The sequence below is a fragment of the Tursiops truncatus genome, chromosome 7 (genome assembly GCF_011762595.2).
Source record: "Tursiops truncatus isolate mTurTru1 chromosome 7, mTurTru1.mat.Y, whole genome shotgun sequence".
NCBI lineage: Eukaryota > Metazoa > Chordata > Mammalia > Artiodactyla > Delphinidae > Tursiops > Tursiops truncatus.
The window spans coordinates 35610139-35627483 of record NC_047040.1 but is presented as its reverse complement, the minus strand read 5'-3'; the positions used below and the strand labels follow the sequence as shown (position 1 = coordinate 35627483).

The 17345-nt window shown below is 40.9% G+C and overlaps 1 long non-coding RNA gene across 1 annotated transcript; it reads right to left on the bottom strand.

Annotated features, from left to right (window-relative positions):
- Positions 1 to 5102: 5102 nt before the first annotated feature.
- On the bottom strand, positions 5103 to 16380 carry LOC141279153 (uncharacterized). Its single transcript, XR_012333020.1, has 5 exons — positions 15765 to 16380; positions 13122 to 13925; positions 12383 to 12511; positions 12007 to 12128; positions 5103 to 10723 (listed from the first exon to the last, which is right to left on the bottom strand). It is a non-coding gene; the product is annotated as an uncharacterized lncRNA (long non-coding RNA).
- Positions 16381 to 17345: the final 965 nt, after the last annotated feature.

The following is a 17345-nucleotide window of genomic DNA, read 5'->3' as shown; positions in this document are numbered from 1 at the left end:
AACAAATGAAAATGAAAACATGATGACCCAAAACCTATGAGATGCAGCAAAAGCAGTTCTAAGAGGGAAGTTTATAGCAATACAATCCTACCTCAAGAAACAAGAAACATCTCAAATAAACAACCGAACCTTACACCTAAAGCAATTAGAGAAAGAAGAACAAAAAAAACCCCAAAGTTAAAAGAAAGAAAGAAATCAGAAAATTCAGATCAGAAATAAATGAAGGAAACAAGAGCAAATATCAATAAAACTAAAAGCTGGTTCTTTGAGAAGATAAACAAAATTGATAAACCATTAGTCAGACTCATCAAGAAAAAAAGGGAGAAGACTCAAATCAACAGAATTAGAAATGAAAAAGGAGAAGTAACAACTGGCACTGCAGAAATACAAAGGATCATGAGAGATTACTACAAGCAACAATATGCCAATAAAATGGACAACCTGGAAGAAATGGACAAATACTTAGAAATGCACAGCCTACCGTGTTAGAACCAGGAAGAAATAGAAAATATGAACAGACCAATCACAAGCACTGAAATTGAAACTGTGATGAAAAATCTTCCAACAAACAAAAGCCCAGGAACAGATGGCTTCACAGGCGAATTCTATCAAACATTTAGAGAAGAGCTAACATGTATCCTTCCCAAAGTCTTCCAAAATATAGCAGAGGGAGGAACACTCCCAAACTCATTCTATGAGGCCACCATCACTCTGATACCAAAACCAGACAAAGATGTCACAAAGAAAGAAAACTAAAGGCCAATATCACTGATGAACATAGATGCAAAAATCCTCAACAAAATACTAGCAAACAGAATCCAACAGCACATTAAAAGGATCATACACCATGATCAAGTGGGGTTTATTCCAGGAATGCAAGGATTCTTCAATATACGCAAATCAATCAACGTGATACACCATATTAACAAATTGAAGGACAAAAACAATATGATCATCTCAATAGATGCAGAGAAAGCTTTTGACAAAATTCAACACCCATTTATGATAACCCTGCAGAAAGTAGGCATAGAGGGAACTTTCCTCAACATTATAAAGGCCATATATGACAAACGCACAGCCAACACCGTCCTCAATGGTGAAAAATTGAAACCATTTCCACTAAGATCAGGAAGAAGACAAGGTTGCCCACTCTCACCACTCTTATTCAACATAGTTTTGGAAGTTTTAGCTACAGCAATCAGAGAAGAAAAAGATATAAAAGGAATCCAAATCAGAAAAGAAGTAAAGCTGTCACTGTTTGCAGATGACATGATACTATACATAGAGGATCCAAAAGATGCTACCAGAAAACTACTAGAGCTAATCAGTGAATTTTGTAAAGTAGCGGGATACAAAATTAATGCACAGAAATCTCTGGCATTCTTATACACTAATGATGAAAAATCTGAAAGTGAAATTAAGAAAACACTCCCATTTACCATTGCAACAAAAAGAATAAAATATCTAAGAATAAACCAGTCTAAGGAGACAAAAGACCTGTATGCAGAAAACTATAAGACACTGATGAAAGAAATTAAAGATGATATAAACAGATGGAGAGATATACCATGTTCTTGGATTAGAAGAATCAACATTGTGAAAATGACTATACTACCCAAAGCAATCTACAGATTCAATGCAATCCCTATCAAACTACCACTGACATTTTTCACAGAACTAGAACAAAATATTTCACAATTTGTATGGAAACACAAAAGACCCCGAATAGCCAAAGCAATCTTGAGAAAGAAAAATGGAGCTGGAGGAATCAGGCTCCTTGACTTCAGACTATACTACAAAGCTACAGTAATCAAGACAATATAGTACTGGCATGAAAACAGAAATATAGATCAATAGAACAGGATAGAAAGCCCAGAGATAAACCCATGCACATATGGTCACCTTATCTTTGATAAAGGAGGCAAGAATATACAGTGGAGAAAAGACAGCCTCTTCAATAAGTAGTGCTGGGAAAACTGGACAGATACATGTAAAAGTATGAAATTAGAACACTCCCTAACACCAGACACAAAAATAAACTCAAAATTGATTAAAGACCTAAATGTAAGGCCAGAAACTATCAAACTCTTAGAGGAAAACATAGGCAGAACACTCTATGACATAAATCACAGCAAGATCCTTTTTGACCCACCTCCTAGAGAAATGGAAATAAAAACAAAAATAAACAAATGGGACCTAAGGAAACTTAACAGCTTTTGCACAGCAAAGGAAACCATAAATAAGACCAAAAGACAACCCTCAGAATGCGAGAAAATATTTGCAAATGAAGCAATTGACAGAGGATTCATCTCCAAAATTTACAAGCAGCTCATGCAGCTCAATAACAAAAAAACAAACAACCCAATCCAAAAATGGGCAGAAGACCTAAATAGACATTTCTCCAAAGAATATATACAGATTGTCAACAAACACATGAAGGAATGCTCAAAATCAGTAGCCATTAGAGAAATGCAAATCAAATCTACAATGAGATATCATCTCACACTGGTCAGAATGGCCATCATCATCACAAAATCTAGAAACAATAAATGCTGGAGAGGGTGTGGAGAAAAGAGAACCCTCTTGCACTGTTGGTGGGAATGTAAACTGATACAGCCACTATGGAGAACAGTATGGAGGTTCCTTAAAAAACTAAAAATAGAACTACCATACGACCCAGCAATCCCACTACTGGGCATATACCCTGAGAAAACCATAATTCAAAAAGAGTCATGTACCAAAATGTTCACTGCAGTTCTATTTACAATAGCCAGGACATGGAAGCAACCTAAGTGTCCATCAACAGATGAATGGATAAAGAAGATGTGGCACATATATACAATGGAATATTACTCAGCCATGTAAAGAAACAAAATTGAGTTATTTGTAGTGAGGTGGATGGACCTAGAGTCTGTCATACAGAGTGAAGTAAGTCAGAAAGAGAAAAACAAATACCGTATGCTAACACATATATATGGAATCTAAAAAAAAAAAATTATCATGAAGAACCTAGGGGCAAGACACGAATAAAGACACAGACCTACTAGAGAGTGGACTTTAGGACACGGGGAGGGGGAAGGGTAAGTTGGGACAAAGTGAGAGAGTGGCATGGACATAGAAACACTACCAAATGTAAAATAGATACCTAGTGGGAAGCAGTCGCATAGCACAGGGAGATCAGCTTGGTGCTTTGTGACCAGCTAGAAGGATGGGATAGGGAGGGTGGGAGGGAGGGAGATGCAAGACGGAAGAGATATGGGGATATATATACATATGTATAATTCATTCACTTTGTTGTAAAGCAGTAAGTAACACACCATTGTAAAGCAATTATACTCCAATAAAAATGTAAAAAGAAATGTTAAAAAAAAACGGGTATTAAAATGAGTTGTTACACTCACTACCCTTTTTGCGTGTTTTAGAAACATGTATATTCTCAAATGCTTAGAGAATTTGGAACAACAGTGAAAACACATTTTTATACCTCATCCTATTATTTAAAATCTAGGTTTCTGTAATAAAACCTGTTTTGCACTTATAACATATTAGAAGTTGTGTCTTGAACCCTGGTCCCTGTGCACGCACAGCAGCCGTTATGAGTGACGTGGTGCAGCCAGCTGCATTGGTAGATAGAATAGAAAGACTCCTATTTTGCCTGCTTCCAAGCTTTCCAGGTCTTCACAAACGTCAATTTTCCCGTGTCCTGTGCTGAAACCAAAAATGCTGCTGGTAGAGATGAATCCCCAAGGAGACGGACTCTGAGATTTATGTTCCGTGGGGACAGCCCTCAGGAACAAGAGCAGGAAGGAGGCAGGACCGGGCAGTGGGAGAAGGTAAAGTGTGATGAAGTTTCAACAGCAGACTCAGGTGACCCTGCAGGGATCTCCTGATGAGCAGAGCTCTTCAAAACTGTCCTGCACTGAGACTAAGGGGCAGATGTCTATACCCTGACACTAACCAGTCACTGGATACAGACCGGTCCCCTCCCATGGAGGGGCACAGCCCTGGAAGAGGCCGCAGCTCCCTTCATGTGAGAGCAAGCCTGGGAGGACTCAGCTGAAGCCATCCCCAGCACTAATGTAAGCAGCTGGGAGAATAAGAGGCCTCCTGAAGGGGAGGGGTTCGGCAGTGCACAGCACCCACTACATGCACCCCCAAGCCACTCGGATGCACTTACTTCACACTTACTTCGTATGTAAGTACACACCACCTGGAAACAGCTCCTCCGTGATTCTGGTTTGTCTCTCTTCCTGGGAAAATTGACAGTGGGAGGGTTACTGGATGAAATACAACCACCTCGCCACTGCAACTGGTCCTGAGGCTGCAACTGACAATTGTCTCATCTCCCTATCCTACTACGTGTTCTAGATTCTCTTCACCCCTAGCATCTCTGCCGGTCTAAGTGGCTTACATGATAAAGTGACCCAGACACTCCTTCCTGAGTGGATCTGAGCTCCTGGACCCGATGCCCTTCTCTGGCTATGGCTGTTGCATGTGACCATTTATAGTCAAAATTGGGGAACTGAGTATCAAGAGATGAGATGACTCAATGGATCACCTGGGTCCCATATGAATTCTTCCCTATTGTGTAGCAGCTTCTCCATTTCTACTGATGATTAAATTATACCTGTCAGACAGTGACTTCCTTCTTTGCCTTTGACATATGTAGCCTAAAGTGGCCAGGTAGCAGCTGTAACTTAGAGGTTAAAGGAACTCTTGCTGTAAATCCCATTGGAGGAATTTCCCTTCTGGGAACCAGGGTCTCTGGATCCCCAAAGCCTGGAATTACAGAGATGAGAATGACCAATGTTGGTCCATGTTGCCTGTGTCCTACAGCCCCTTCAGTGCCTAGTCTCTTTCCACCCTTAGCAGGTCCAGCATGGCCTTGGTCAGGTTATGTTATGGTGTGCTCCTAATTATTGGTTAGCAGACAAGAGTGGAGTTGGGAGTAAAACCTAAGGGTTTTCTTACAAGGCAGAGGACTCTGCACCATGTTCAAACAAGAGGGAGTGCTTTAGTAGGAAAGAGTGGGCTTTTTTTTTTTTTTTTTTTTTTTTTGCATTGTGCCAAGGTTCCAGGGGATAAAGGTTCTTTAGTGCACACACCCAGCTATTCCCATCCCAGGTCACAGGGTCCATCCCTTCCCAGCCAGGGCTCTGACCGTGGCATAGCTGACTTGCTGTAGGGCTGACAATTCAAAGTTCTCTGGTGCTCAGCTACCCTTGTAATTAAAGTCTGGGGACTGATCCTCAGCATTTTCTGCTCTCTGGCTGCAGGAGATGATTGTTCTTCCATATGCTTCTGAGAAAGCCCTCTGAACTTACAGTTTGCCTTAAATTGGTGATTAATCACCCTAACCTTTTCATTATCTTTCTCCATTGTATTGAGTACACTCCGCAAGAGCAACCTAATTCCACTGTCTTTATAATTACTTCTTCTCCTGAATCTCTGAGATGTTGCACCTGCCAGTTGGCAGATGACCTAGTTGATAAATCCCATTTTAGAGATGACTTTCTGGGACTGGCACCAAGGTCTTAAGTTGAGTTCCCAAGGAAGCAGACTCTGTGATGGAGATTCGCATGCAGGGATTCCACTGGATGTATTTTTGGGAACAATATGTACGGGGGAGAGAGAGAATAGGATCGAGCAGAGGGAAAAATTGAACTGCAATGAAGTTGCAACAGAGGCCCCAGCTGATACCCTGGGCGATCTCTGGTCTGGAATGGCCTTTCAGAGTTCTTTGAACTGAGGTGAGGGAGAGGGGCCTTTGTTGCTCCTTTATTGACCATGTTGTTTTTGGATATGGGCAGTCCTTGGAGTGGAAACGTAGACTTGTGTGAGGCAGCTCCCTTCAACAAAGGGCAATTCCTGGGGCATGACTTACTGTGAGCCACTGGCAGGCAATAGTCCTAATAGCTGGCAGAATAAAAACCTCAGTCCTGCAGGTGAGGGTGGGGAGAGAAACCTGGGACGTAACTTGCCACTATATGTACCAGTGCAGTTCTGAAATTTTAATAAGATCATGAATGTAGAAGGGCTTTAAATTTGTCAACACTTTATAAATCCAGGTTATTTTCACTACTTCACAATTTTGACACGGGTTGGCCCAAGCACAGGATCAACTGCCATGGTCAGTAGGACAAGATCTCTTTAAGTCAGACTGTTCCATGTTTCAGTCAAGTCATTGGCCTTCCAACGGTCTGTCATCTTATTCCAAGACTACAAATTCTTGGTAGATTTTAGACAAATCTCTCCAGTATCCTGTAAAAATGAGGGGTTCACATTTGACTTCATTTTTTCCATTCAAGATTTTTTCTTTGGTGAGCAGTTTAGAATATGTGAAGGGTTAAATACTAGTATCATGGCAAAGTTGAAACAGAACCATAAGTTTAATATTATTTTAAAGTTAAAATGATTTAACATGACACCAAGCTTGAGTTAACATTCTACATGGTTGTGGAGATATTAGGGTTTAAACAGATGTCAGCAATTTTTTTACAAAACGGAAATTGAGTTCTACAGATGGTGGAGACTGAGGAGTTCAAAGTGTTGTATAAAAAATGTACACTCAAGTAAAAAGTAATCATCTTTATATTTCAAGTTTCAAGACGCCCTTTTGGTGATGAGGATAATTTTCAAGCCGATCAGACAGAAATCTATTTACCTTTCTCTTCCATATCATACTTTTTTTTTCTCTGCTACAATTTCTGATTATGGAAGGTATTTGTGCAGTAATATAGGACTTCTCTTTTTCCAATTCCCACCCCTATTCTACCTCATTTTTCTATTAGCATAATATTGTTCAGCTTGCCTTATCATATTTTCCATAGCAACAGGCCACGGTGTCATAAAAATCATCTTCCTCCAGATTTTTATTATTTTCCATATGTGGTTGGACTTCTTTTAGAAAGTTGTAATTTTCATGCATTTATTTGATGAAGATGCTCTTACCAGTTGAGGAAAGGTTTTAAGGTTATAAGAAAATATTCAGGTATGTGAGTTTTGTCCATCATCACCAGTTCTTTTAGTTGTATAATTTGCGCTCAAAAGTGCAAAGTTTTCCGTAAATGATGAAACAAAATTCATATTTTTAAATGAGAGAATGTAAAAATACATTATCTACAAAATTATCACTTCCTGTTTTCACCCAAACAGCCAGATTTTTTTCAAATGTACAATCAATTTTTTGTACTTGAAACCCTGACTGCCAGAGTAGTTAGAGAAAATGCATTGCAAAATTTCATTCAAACAGGGAGGAGAATCGTGGACTGGAAAGAGGATGAGGGATCTTCTGCAATGCATTTTGGACAATAGGTGGGATACAGGAGCCCTCCATTCAGATGTAGGTTGGTTTCTAGCCTTGATGCCTAAGACCTCAGGGAAAAGGGTGTTCCAATGACAAACTGCAGACCCTGGAGAATATCTGCCCTAGTTCCAACAAGACGAATACTGAAGAATATCTACTCTACTTCTAAGAAGAGGAATTTGGGATCTGAAAGATCCATACATAAAGACTGCCACTGACTTCCGAATCTTCTTACCCTCAGATACTACAGTTCTCATTTACAGTTGCCCACTGCTATGCCCAGTATCCTCTTTTGAGTAGATTCCAGAAGGACTTTCAGAGTCTTGGAGGAGTTGAGGTCATCTTTGGTGAATCCCAGGGGGAACCCATCTCACTCTACCAGTGTCTATCTGGAGAGTTCTATCACCTTGAGTCTTCTCTCTCCGGCTTGGTGCTGTCTCACTGCCTCTAGAGAATACTGTTGGCTGCTTCCTATCAGTGATCTTCCCTCAACCATGGAAAACAAGTAGCCTTGCTTCCCTCCTCCCATCTTCTTTTGAAAATCACCAGACGTGAATCCTATTCTTCAAAAAGTGAGGACTAGACTCTTTATCGCTAACTGTTCTCCTTTACCGTTGTCATCCCAACAATGACACCAGCCACCTTTTATTTACCTCACTCTAGTATCTCTATACCTTATGGTGACCCTACAAAGTTGAGTTTCATCTCAACTTTCTGATGAGAAAAATGAGACTCAGAAAGATTAAATAACTTGCTCAATGCCACAGAGCTAATAAATGGCAGCACTTAGACTAGATTTTACACGTCTCCCAGCACTACACTGTTCCCCTCATAGCATACTGTCTTCCGAAATAAAGAGGTGATTCTTATCCGTTACAGAGATGGCTGTCATGAAAGGCTGTGAACAAGGTGGCAGGCATTCATCCCAACCACGTTTCTAACATAACCGTAATGTGGCCACATCAGGCCAGGTAGAAAAAGAGGACAGAGTGACTGCAGACCAGTGAAATCAGAGATTTCCAAGGAGCTGTGGGGAGAGTAGAATTTCTCAAATAATATCACTGCTACTAATGTCCCCCAAACCTAGGGCTGTGATTTACCAGACCAATAAGTAAGTTTACCCAAGAACAGACCAGAGTTCTCCTGTCTGTCCTGGATGAGTCTCTGGATGGTGGTCAGTCACTTTGGCCTGAAAGATGAAGTGAGATTCCAGAACCTATCAATGTTGCAGCACTATTAATCCTCTTAACAATAGGATTAAAAGATAATAGATCACTAAAATGTCTGGACTTCCCATTTAGATGCCGTTAGGACAGAATTAGCTATTAGGATCTATTATTTTTTTCAATCCTATTGTTACTAGGATCAGCAGTGCCTGAACATTGAGAGGTTCTGAAACCTTATTCCACTCAGGTCACTAAGTGGCAGATATCTGTTCTATATATGAATATCTTACTGCTGCTTTAGCCTTTATATTAAACCTATTTTGAAAGCATAGCCCAAAGCCATTCGTGCCATTGGCTTCTTTCTCTTTGCTCTTTCTTTGAGTTATGAACTGAGCACATCAATAGCTGCTCTGAAAGCTTTGATGCTTCTTTGGCAATGACTTCAGTCCTGCTGCATTTACCACAGAACTGCAGTGACTGTCTTATGTGGAGAAGCATATTTGTGGTTGATAAAATGCTAGTTCAATGGGGGAAAAAGTGAATTGATTATATTGAGCATTTTTATAACTGTCACTTTTCTACAAGACAAAGAGAATAATTTTGGTTTCTTCATCTATTCCACATATACACTGATTTTTAATTACAATCAAACATTATTAAAGGAAATCCAAGTGAAACCAGGGGGAAAATTATAACTATGGTTTAGTACATAGGATTCCATTTGGTCTGGGGTGGAGGGAGTCGGCGGGCACTTCCAAGCTTTTCGATTTGTACAATATTTGATTATATATACAATTAGTAAAAAGGTATTCTAGGGCTTCCCTGGTGGCGCAGTGGTTGAGAGTTTGCCTGCTGATGCAGGGAACACGGGTTCGTGCCCCGGTCTGGGAAGATCCCACATGCCGCGGAGCGGCTGGGCACGTGAGCCATGGCCGCTGGGCCTGCGCGTCCGGAGCCTGTGCTCCGCAACGGGAGAGGCCACAACAGTGAGAGGCCCGCGCAACGCAAAAAAAAAAAAAAAGTATTCTACTCAGTATAATTACCTGGAGAATAATACATGGTATGTAAGGTACTGCAACCCCCTTCTATAGTTGGAATTCTGAGAAGTGAGAATCCCACTGCCCTCTATCTGAAAGCATGGTTTAAGTCTATCATAGCCTATTTTCTTACCCCAAAGATTTTTCTAGGGGAATAAGTTTGCATTTGTAACTCACCATCCTTCTTCCAAGAGAGGCAGCACGATAGTGGTTATGTTCAGGGACTCAGAGACAAACAAAACTTGTTTCAAATCGAGGCTTAATCACTTAGGAGCCTTATTAGCCTATGTGGCTAGTTGTTTAATCTAGCTCAATTTCCACACCTGTGAAATGGGCACCATGTAAAACGAGGATCCTCATTACGTAAAATGAAGATCAAATGCCATACTGAGTACCAAGTTATTGGCACACAGTAAACAGCAAAAGTTAGTTGACATTATTACCAGGGTCATGAAAGTCCTTAGTGGAACTGTGGGGACAGGTCACACATGTTTGAGGAGGCTCATCTGCCACGTGAGAAGCAGTGTAATGGATGTTAGAAAAATCCTTAAAGATGTGGAGTCTGCTTCTGGAAACGGTTTCTGCTTCTTCTGAATGACCAAGATGGTTCCAGACCCTCCAAGTCCTGGCAGGACAAATTGAGGCCATGTTCCTTTGACTGACTGTATAAATGATCACTTTCACTTTTACATTATCATTCTTTCTTTCGGGATGATATATCCTTCTGGGGACTCCTCTAGTGATAATAGCAGCTGCTTTCAAGAAATACCTTTGAAAAATGGAATAATCTTATGAGGTCGGAGGTGGTTGGGGAAGAAGGGGAGACCTGCTTGAGAATGGGATTTGCAGTTGGTCCAGAGCTCTGATATTGCTTCTCTATTAATGAGCTTGTAATTTGATTACTTCATCTAGACCACTGTTTCTAGATGGTTGGTCCTCTGAATCACCTGTGGCAGGGTGCTTGTCAAACATGCTGTTGCCTGAGCCCCACCCCAGACTTTCAGGGTCGAAATCTCTGGGGCTGGAGATAGGCAGTCTGCACACGCAAGTGTGAGGACTTCCAATACAGGCGACAGCAGAAAATATTAATGTCACTACTGACATTATTTCAGCTCCAAGCACTTCTCACTTGGTTTTTAGCAGGGAGAAAGAGATGATTAATACTTACGATTATGTATTCATTCCTGGGCTCCAAGACTTCCACTTTCACTTTTCTGTAAAATGGGAGTTAACAAGAGCTACCAAACTCTTTTTAATGTAAGAATGAATAAATGTTTAGTAAGTGTTTGGGGCTGTCTGCGAAAAGGTAGTATAAATATGCCAAGCATTATTATAGGAGAAATATGTAGATGGGTTTGACTTATATATGCCCCAAATTCCCATTTGCCATAATTTAAGAAAATAGGTACCGAAATGGTGCCAGTGGATCTTATAGCTAAGTTACTGTTTTGGCTCTGTAAAGGGAGGGCATGCTTAACCCAAGGGAGCTATAAAGCATCAGCTGAGTATTGATGGAGTTTGGAGTCAAATAGAAGCCTGTTCTGCTGTGAAAACATGCACATGTGTGGAATTGCATTGCTATAATCAGGACACAACCAAATTCACAGATGTGCCCAATTTTCTGTTTCCTCTATATTTTACCAGTTTCACGGCACAGTGACAAATGAGGAAAGCACTAAACTGATTTTGTATAGCATCTCATGGAAGCCGCTCACAAATCTCACTGCGGGGAATGAACCTCACAAATGTTAATAGTTAAGCACTACATCTGTCTAATCCATCTCGGGGATACACTAAGATCTCTGTTACTTTGCATATAGCAAATTGAAGAAACCCCATTTATTCTAAGTCAAGTTTCAAAAAAAAAAAAAAAAATTTCCTTAAAAAGAAATCCCTTCTCTCCCCAAAGATTTTTCTTCTATTTTTCCCATTTTCAAGTGCACACGGTGGATAGTTAGAAAATGGAATCAGAAAAGAATATCTGACTGAGGCAATCTGAAATGAGGAAAGAGCAGCCCGTTACACTTATCTTTCCCACTATATATGTTTCTCACCATTTTTAGCTCCTAAAATACCAGGAGGCTCTTAAAACTTTAAAACTCCTCTACCAACATCCAAAAAAAGGAAGGTAGGATTTTCATAGTTTGGAAAAGAGAGAAAACACATTGTAGTGGACAATCGTCTTCTCCGATCATTAGCATTCACCCCTCTTTTTTTCCTTTGCGGGAAGTCACCTGGCTGCATTAAGTGCCATCTTAATGTTTTGGCAATTAAGACGTCCCCTCTCCCCAAGCCAACGAGTAAGTGCCTGACTCAAAGTGGACCAATCAGACACGCTCTCCCGAGTTTTGACTCCTCAGCCCAGCATAGCAAGGACAGGGGAGTGCTCACTGCTAGTGGCAGTGCCTTGCCAAGACTGTCCGTTAGTTCCTGCTGCCCAGAACCCCAGGGCTGCCCTGAGTCCTGAACTGTTCTCCATATGAATGTTCAGTCTTACCTTTGCTTCTTTAGCTCCTCCATATCTTTCCCACAAATTCCTCTTTTTCTTAACCTAGGCAAGGTTCTTTACTGTTGCTTACAATCAGAGCTGTCAATTAAAATCTTTATCAGCTGGCTTACCTGTGGGAGAAGGCAAAAAAGGAATGCATGCTGGTCAAGGTGCCCACCAGCGGGCTCCTAACAAAAAGCTTTTACTGAAGATATTAGATCTCACTGTTCTGCTCATTTTAGGAATAGTGGCATTTTCACCTGAGCTAAGCTTTACCTATAGTCATGCGATAGATATAAAAGATGACAATGTTAGTAAGAGAGGGGGAAAGAGAGCCTAGTCAAGCAAGGATGGACTGAGGGACTGGGACAGAGATAATACTGACCAGCGTGAGTGGAAAAAGCTGTATGGTGACGAGATTTGCATTAAGAATGGCTGTCAGATCTGTAGGATCCTGGAGATTCTTTTGGGGATTCCCACCAGACACAAGATCCGTGGCTTGAGAAAGATTGTCCTAAGGTGGGAAAAAGCACTAAGGATACATAACTGGAAAAAGGTTTCCTTTACTGAGTTAAATGGTATTGATAAATCTCTCACTGACTTCTACATATGCCTCAAGAAATTAGAATAAAGTCATAACCTCCCTGCTTAAAATAATAGGTAAGTTAAACTGTGAAGGACCAGTATATGGTTTACATGCAGGAGAAGGCAAAGCTGTGTTACATTAAAGTATGATGCTGAAAGTTAGCAACAGGCCTAGGTAGAAGGATAGGTGTAGAGAATGTGATCAAGCTGGTGCTTACTTCTTCAGGCTCCTTCCCACCACTTCAGCCAGGCTCCCTCCCATTCAATCTTACAGAACTAGCGACAATCCCTCCAGTGAGCCATGCTGGTCCCTGCCTTACATGATCGGTCCTTCTGCCTGGAATGCCCTTCACCACCTTGGCTTCTCGGGAATGTCTACTGCTTCACAGCCCCTACTTCCTATGGCATCTCTGTGCAGACTAGAAGCATCCTTGCTCAAGATACTTCATTTCCCTCTGTCAGAAAATTGTTGAACTATACGGATTTTGCTCAACATTTTATTAATATTTTTAGAAAATTTTTATTTCAAATATACTCACCTGCAATATCTGTGATATGAATTATGCCCCTTATGGTTGAACAGCACACAACCTGCATATTCATCTTGGTGGTTCTGGATGACAAAATGTCCAGAGATGCTCACAAAGAAAGTCTGTCATACAGAGTGAAGTCAGTCAGAAAGAGAGAGACAAATACCGTATGCTAACACATATATATGGAATCTAAAAAAAAAAAAAAAAAGGGTCATGAAGAACCTAGGGGCAAGATGGGAATAAAGATGCAGATCTACTAGAGAATGGACTTGAGGACACGCGGAGGGGGAAGGGTAAACTGTGGCAAAGTGAGAGAGTGGCATGGACACATATACACTACCAAATGTAAAATAGATAGCTAGTGGGAAGCAGCCGCATAGCACAGGGAGATCAGATTGGTGCTTTGTGACCGCCTGGATGGGTGGGATAGGGAGGGTGGGAGGGAGGGAGATGCAAGAGGGAAGAGATATGGGGACATACGTATATATATAACTGATTCGTTTTGTTGTAAAGCAGAAACTAACACACCATTGTAAAGCAATTATACTCCAATAAAGATGTAAAAAAAAAAAAAAGAAAGGAAAAGAAAAGGCTCAACGGTTACAAAGCACATCTGAGAAGATTTCTCCGTGTGTGTTCCCCCTCTGTCTTGAATGCCGGCTCCATCGGGGCACCTGACACACAGTTCTGTATGTGTGTCACCCCCGCAATAAACGGGAAACACTTTGAGAGGAGAAACTGCTTCTTATTCACTCCTGTAACTTCAGTGACCGGCAAAGTATTGGTAAATGGTAGAGGCCCAGGACATTTCTGTTGAAGAAACGAAAGAAGAAATGTTCATACATGGTACCCAATGTAAGGTTTTGCACATAAATAGCATTTATTGAATTTAAACTCCTGGAAACAAACATTGGTGGTACTGGCAGTTTTACACCACCCACTTTGGATATTGTCTGTTTGTATGTGTTTTGAGATATTAATGATAAAATATTAATTCTAAGTGAGGATATTTTCCTCCTTTAATACTGGCTCTTGCTAGTACGTAACACAGTATAGATGTTCAATAAACATTTGCTAAATGAATAAATGAGTGATCATGAATGAGTCAGTGAGTGAATCATGACAAAGAAAGTGTCACCATCATTCTTCTTTATAGGACAGAAATACTGAGACTTGTTTTCTTAATGAAGTGTGGCACTCAGAGTCGTTGAAAAGTCTCTCGGCACCATGATAAATGTTTGAGAAAATCTTTTCCCCTAATAGAAAAGAAAACTATCTCTGCTATTAAGATGTTAGAAGTAGTGATACAGAGAAGGGTAAAAGCCCATAATATTAGGTGCAGAATAAAATGTTGCCCATGAAGTTAAAGAATTTTCCCCTGATTTTTTGAGTGAGATAATGTTCCTGAAAAGAGCACTTGTAAACTAGTACATTGATTAAATGTTTCATTTGGCTTCTATATTGAGACATCAGCAAAAACACTGATTGGCAGACGTAACTTTCACCAGAAGACATCCAAGCCTGTAAAAATAGTTGAAAGCAGAAATTTTTGTTTTTAAAAAAGAAAATCAATATCCAGAAACTATTGCTGGATCATCACACCTTCAGAGCCCATTCAATTAAAATAGATGTGAGCCGTGGAGAATCCTCACCATGAACAATCTCATTTTGTTCCATATATGCTACTCACTAGGGCTGCAGATGAAGCTCAGACAAGAAGGACTGAAAGAAACGTGCTTTCTGGTTACCCTGAGATACCTCAAAATGTCTTTAATCATGAGACTCAAACGTTCCAGGTTTTACTGGCTTTGAATTGGTGTAGCATCAGCAGACCCTACGATAGCATATTTGTGAGTATGATCAGGGAGGATTTTTAGTGACAAGGACTTTTTAAAACATTGGCTTTAGGTTTGATGGGGAAGAGCATATCTTCCTCCACTTAGGGTGCACACGAAATGGGTAATGAATGGACATCCGCTCTCTCTGGGGCCAGCGGTTATTGCCAGGCTGTTTCATACATTGAATATTAAAGGCATAATACCTGGCTTATGAGATTTCCAAGGACTTAAAAAACAGTTTAAAAGCTGAAATTTCAAAAAAGGAAAAAAAAACATTCAAAAACGCAAAAGGGGCAAACTGAAGTCAATAAACACTAAATTAAATGACTCCAAAATGTAATACTGTGTCAAATTCATTTAGTGTTAAATTGAAAATTCGTGAAATTTCTATTACACTTGAAAGCAATCTGTGGGCTAGATTTTGTCATTTTGCAAGTGATCAAGAAATCATAGTCAACTGTGGGACTTCCCTGGCAGTCCAGTGGTTAAGACTCTGAGCTTCCCCAACTGCAGGGGGTGCAGGTTTGATCCTGGTCTGGGAACTAAGATCCTTCATGCAGCGAAGTGCGGACAAAAAAAAAAAGAAAGAAAAGAAATCGTAGTCAATTATAAATTAAGTATGTTATCCACAGTCAAATAGATTTAAACACAAGAATATGAGCATCAATTTTGTAAAATGTATAAAAATTATGTAATATGGGATGTGGGTGCATTTCCATATATTTGATATCATGTAGAAGACAGATTTCCAGGACCTATGGAGGTTGCTCAAACCCACAGTTTATCACTAGTGGTGAAAAAGAACCCGAACCTGCAGCACCTTCTTTCCTTCTCGCACTTCTCTTCCAAGGTCAGCCCACGGAGCAGGAGGCAGGGTGTAAGAGCGCTGGATTTGCAGTCAGACAGCCAGGTTCAAGTTCTAGGTGGGGACACCTCCTTTGTTATGTGACCTCGGGGCTGAGGCTCATCACAACACATGGGCTCCGTCCCCAGAAAAGCAATAAAATGGGACAATATATTAGGTTGTATTGGATGAAACACCCATTTGTAGGGCAAAACAGTTTCCTGTGTTTAGGCCTAATATATGAAAGCATTTTGCAAAGTGTAAATGATCACGAGGGAAGTAGAAAGTACAGAAAACGGAGGGAGAGAGATCTTGGCGAACGCCTGAATCTACCTGGAATAGCAGGGCAAGGGTTAAAGAACCACAGCACTGTGGCTTCTAAGTTTCTTACACCCAGAGGCAATTCTCTGATCCTTGGTCGGCACCCTCTGTGTCAACAGTGTGTCCCCTGCCCCTGCCCCTCCCCCCAGTTATTACTCAGAGGTCTGTGTAGGACCTTCACGTATCCCCAAAGAAAAGAGATAATGCTTTAACCTCTTGTTCCCCCTGCCCCCAACCTCCCCACCACCCTCCCTCCTTCAAAGCAAAGGGAAAGAACGGGGTGTGTTTGGCGGGGTCAGCAATATATTCTCCCAGGAATTTCCAGTCCTATAAGCTTGCATTTACTTTGTGGGGCTAACAGATTCAGATTTTCCAATAACCTATAAAATTATTTTCACATCCATCTCTGGTAAAACTCCATAACCACCGGCTAGATGATGACTATATGTATGCAGTATACATACTGCCTTGAACAGACTTTCTTCTTTTAGGGCTGCAGCTTGTAGAAACACTGTCTTCTCAGCTTGATTTTATTTGTGAAAGAGAAGAGACATAGCTGGGAGCTACCAGGCAGAATCCTGAATGAGGAAGAGGCTCCTTCATTCATGGTGAGGACGGTGAGTCCCTTATCTTGTTAGATGCACTTCGTAATTAATTTAAAATAACGATGAAAAGTAAAGAATTGGTAATTTTTAGATAAAAGGCCAGAAGAAGTTTTTCAGTCAGCTGTTTTGCCAGAAGAGGAAGTCTTGAGGGTAAAGCTCCCCCTGCTACACTTTCCTTCCCCACTCCCAAGCCTCTTTCCACTTACAGCTTTTTTTGGGGGGGGGTTAGAGAACTTTCTGGAAGGTTCTAGACATTCTTAGAATCGCCTGACTCCACACTTGGGTTATGGGAGAGGGAAAAGAGAACTGAAAAGGAAAAAAGGGGGGTGGGGAGGAGAAAGGGGAACGAGCTCTCCAGTCTCCTAACACCCACTTGGTTGTGGCTCCTGGCGGCTAAGGGTCCCCGGTGAGTAGTTCCTGAGGCAAGACTGTGACCACCCTGCTACAGATTAATTCTTTCCTTTTAGAAAGTTGGGCTTCGGTACACTTAATGAGGGAGAAATAGGATGTGATTTTTTTTTTTTTTTTTCCTGCAGAATCACTCCAGTGTGATCTGCAGAGTGATTAGCGTAGCTCAGCCTCAGTTGGGATATTATGGCTTAAATTATTCCTATTAGTTTCC